Source organism: Dioscorea cayenensis, chromosome 14 (assembly GCF_009730915.1).
Source record: "Dioscorea cayenensis subsp. rotundata cultivar TDr96_F1 chromosome 14, TDr96_F1_v2_PseudoChromosome.rev07_lg8_w22 25.fasta, whole genome shotgun sequence".
NCBI classification, from domain to species: domain Eukaryota; kingdom Viridiplantae; phylum Streptophyta; class Magnoliopsida; order Dioscoreales; family Dioscoreaceae; genus Dioscorea; species Dioscorea cayenensis.
The window spans coordinates 18019986-18024552 of NC_052484.1; the positions used below are offsets into that span (position 1 = coordinate 18019986).

Genomic DNA, 4567 nt, shown 5'->3' on the forward strand with positions numbered 1-4567 from the left:
TTTGGGTTTTGACGGCTCCAAGTCCCAAGCCTCGAACATAGCCCGAGTGTTCTTTGCCAAAAGCACTAATATATGCATCATTTTCGGATAAAGTCTGAGACCGAATAACTCAGTTTTCCCCTGCAGCAAGAAAAAGTCGATGTTTTATAACCACTTTATTATCATACAGATATCAAAGATAACATATAAAAATCATATTTAACTTACATGATTCTTCTTGGCCTTCTCGTTTACAGAAGACCCATCATGTTTTTTTGTGTAGCCAGCTTTAAACAACGCAACTCTGGTAACAGGCTCATCACCTCTAACTTTCTACAAAATTATATCAGTTTAATATACAAACAATATTGTGTACAACTAAACACACATAATTAAGGTTGCTCATGAAATGAAAGTAATAACCAGCTCATTCTCCAATCTAGCAAATGACTTTGACCCTAATATATGATGCATTGTTAGATTTCTGCGATTCTTAGTATTTTGAGTCGCTTGCGTCTGTATAATACAATAGAAACATTAAAATGGAAACGATAATTAATAACCAATGATGAAACAAATAATCTTTGTATGAGTATTACCTCTGTGTCAGAGCAAGCTCTGTACGCAAAAAAATCATCCCAATCATGCAAATCATTCCAATCACAAATCATCCCTATCATCCTAATCATCCCTAAAGTATTGGTCAAATTGATCGCCCCAATCAACCCTATCATATGAATCAACCCTCTTGTTTAGGTCGTATCGATAGTCCCTCCATTTCTTTCCTAAACTCTTGAAAATATAATTCTTGTGTCAAGCATCATTGACCTCAAATTTCTACAAATAAACAAATATATCAATATACATGTTAGAAAATTTACAAATAAACGTGATTTAAATATGATTCAAACCTCTATAATGCAATTCCACACAGAAGCTTTATAATGTTGTGGAATCGTACTCCACTTTTCCTATCCGATAGGAAGCACGCGATATTTTCTTATAATAAGACCTAAAAATCGACCAAGAATCCCCCCAGACTCATCAATTGGCTGGTCCCGATGATTCTATTCCACAACAATCCTCTTATGTCGAGGAAGCTTCTTATTGTCTTCTGTTCGCATGCATTCTCGGTTCACTTCTCCATTTGGCCCTAACATTTAAAAAAAAAATCCGAAGGCATTATATGAGTGATTAACATTCATAACCTATAATCAGGGAAAAACTTCAGAAGCAGCCATTTGAATTAATAAATAAAATATATATGTTAATAACCTCTAATTAGCACGCTCTAGGTTCTTCCGCCTTTTTTACGATTTCTATCAACACGAGCATCAGCGTATTCTTGTACAATTTCTACCTGCTCTGGCTGCATAAGAGCTTCTTGGTGCTCTTGAGCATCAATCTGTGGTGTCGACATAAATGTATTTGGCCTCATAGCATGGCCCGGGACTGAGTCTTCAATAGAGTTTGCCATACCTGCAAACAACCCATGTAAGAAAGAGTTAGTTTATACTAACATTTAAAAATAATAAAATACTAGAATATGCAAGGATGATAATTATCCCAAACTCGATCATTAATTGCTGAATTTGATGGGGTAAACCTGCTTTGAGTAGATTTTTGGTCGGGTTCAAGTAAAACCCGACTATTATGAAGTGAGGCAAGGGCGGGTACATGGATCTTAATACATAATCCAAAAAATAAAATTACAAAAATACCCTTAAATTATACATACTGATATGAATACCCACTTGAATTTTCTTTTCGTAGATTTGAAATAGTTAACTTTGTTGATATAGTTTTATAATAATGTTATTTGTTTAGTATTATAATTTTAAAATATTGTTATTTTGCTTTATTGTAAAAACATTGCATACTTGTTAGTCTTGTTTTAAGTTATTTTTTATAACAAATTATGTTTTAGATTAATTTTTATGTAAGGGTGGAGGCGGAGATCCCTGCGGATACCCGAATCCCATGTTTAGGTATAGGGTGAGATTTTGAAAATCCGATGAACATCGGGGGTGGGGCAGGGAAGGCAAAACCCGGCCTCAACTTGATGCCCTGCCATCCCTAAGAGTTAATATCAATATCACGTTCGAGTATAGAACATAGAGATAGTATCATATTATTAGCTAAACCACCTTGAAAAGCAAACTCAATGAAAATCGTATCTAATCATCCACATGTGAGTTTCGGAGTGTTGGAATCCAAGATTTATCTATACCTACTAAGACATTTTTTTTTAAAAAACACAAACAACAAATAACACTTATTTGTTGATACTTATTTACTTAGTTAACAAGTGACAATTACAAACCAATATTGTTAGACTTAACCTGGGCATTGGGGCTCAACCGGGTTTGACTCAGGATTGAATCGAGGTCAATAATAAAATATAAAAAATATATTACAATAATTAATAATAGAAAGATGTGATTTAAAATATAATTATAATAATATAAAAAATCATAATGAACTAAATTTAATATGTAAAACTTTAATTTTATATACCACTTAGTCTCCAAAAAGCTAAAATATTCCAGATCATCATAGAAATGAAAACCCATAGAAATGACAGGGTCACATGAAATGATAAAAAAAATAATCTTTATTAATGGTATACCAGGAATCTGATAGAGCAACACGAAAGACCTCTAATCCACTGGCAATTGATGGCATGGCTAACACTGATTCTATTGGCTAACAATGCCATCATATAAATATATCAAAATAAGATAAATACTTGATGAAGTCTTTTTTTTCATAAGTGCTAATGAATCAAAATAAAGAAAAAACATTGAGCCATACTGTAGTGAAATACAATTCAAAAGAAGAATTCATAATAACAGCAGAAGATAGATGATGAAAGATAGCAATTATACTAAAAATAATAATAACTAGGATCATGATGGTCAACATAGATAATTATTTCAAAAAAAAACAGGCTGAAGAAGCAACAATAAGCTTGACATGAACTTCATATGTCACTCATCAACTATATGAAGAATTGCCAAATCTGTTGAAACTGTAATAAAATATATTAGCAAATTAATGGACCAACATCAAAAATCATTCAGAACACAGTACACTTTTGCTCTTTGTTTTCCACTAACAATTTAGTTAAATAAAATTGAAACTAAATCCTGGGTTATAAATTTAATGGCAAGATTAAAACTTTTCGAACTTTAAGGAACTTAAATATTGCCATTTTTGCGCTATGTCTCTACATCAGTTGTGCTAGGATCAATAGAAAAATTGATGCACACACCTAATATGACTAAAAATGAACATGCAAAACTCTCAAGTTTAGGAATCACAAGGACACAAAAGGCATGTTCCTTGTGCGTAAAGGTCAAAGAAATAAACATCTCAAATTTCATAACATAAAACCTCAACACAAGATTGAAATATTATAAAATTGCATTCATTAAAAATCCTCAAAACAACCCTTGTAATCATCAAGGATGAGAATACTCCATGAAATAAGAAAGTCATACAAGAAAACTGAAAAAAATAAAAAATAAAAAATAAACCCACAAAAAGTAAACTCAAGAATAAGAAGCCATACTAATTAACGTTCTTAGCAAGGATTCTAGTGAATCAATTGAGGATCACTTCACAAACCTGTGCAATCCCAAACTGCTTCGGGCGCTTCTCAAACCATGGATTCACCACCTTCTCCTGCAATCCGAAGAACAACAATCCTGATAATCAAGTCAAATTAAGATTAATGAAAAATATCAGAAAATACACATGCAAATGATAATATATAAATACCTTGCTGACAATGCAGACGAACACAGAAGGTCACTCGATTAGGGATTTCAAAGAGGGTTTCGGGGAAGGTGGCAGCGAGAAGACTTTTCAGACCAGGAAAAAACTATATATATATATTAATTAATTTCACAATAATTTTATTTATTAATTTAAGAGTAATACTATATAGAGCGAAGAAACCACACGAACCAGCCACACGACTGATGTAACTGGTGACGTGGAAAATATTTTTTTTATTTTATTAATTTTTTTTATAAAGTAAACACGTGAGTCTGTCTCTCTCACTCTCGTGTGGCTCTCTCTCTCTCTCTCGTGCCGCTTCTTCCCCCACTCCCGGCCCCCGCTCCCGGCCTTTGCTTCCCTCCCCGCTCCCGCCGTTTCTCTCCCCGCCCGTCCCAGCACTCGTGATCATGTATCTTAATTAAAGCTTCTCGTACACCACCGATCTCATGCCCTAGCTTCTCGTGCACCACCGATCTCATGCACCACCGATCCGGCCGCCACTCTCTCTCTTGTCCACCACCGACCTGTGCCTTAGTTTCTCTTCAAAACCAAACGAGAGAGAGACGGTGGCCGGTCACAAGGGAGGGAAGCGGCGGCCACATGAGAGAGAGAGTTTCTCTTCAAAACCAAACGAGAGAGAGACGGTGGCCGGTCACAAGGGAGGGAAGCGGCAGCCACACGAGAGAGAGAGAGAAAGCCCCACACGAGAGAGACACAAACTAGGGCTGACCTGTGCCATAGTTTTACTTTATCAATTTAATTAAATAAAAAAAATATTTTCTACGTCACCAGTCACATCAGT

The 4567-nt window shown here is 34.9% G+C and overlaps 1 long non-coding RNA gene across 3 annotated transcripts; it reads right to left on the reverse strand.

The window, feature by feature from the left end:
* Positions 1-221: 221 nt before the first annotated feature.
* LOC120276266 lies at positions 222-3837 on the reverse strand. 3 transcript variants are annotated; one of them, XR_005541203.1, is made up of 6 exons: positions 3763-3825; positions 3610-3689; positions 1255-1458; positions 891-1132; positions 579-816; positions 222-495 (listed from the first exon to the last, which is right to left on the reverse strand). It is a non-coding gene; the product is annotated as an uncharacterized LOC120276266 (long non-coding RNA). The 3 variants fall into 3 exon arrangements; XR_005541202.1 differs by lacking the exon at positions 222-495 and having other exon boundaries at positions 501-816; positions 3610-3666; positions 3763-3837; XR_005541201.1 differs by lacking the exon at positions 222-495 and having other exon boundaries at positions 501-816.
* Positions 3838-4567: the final 730 nt, after the last annotated feature.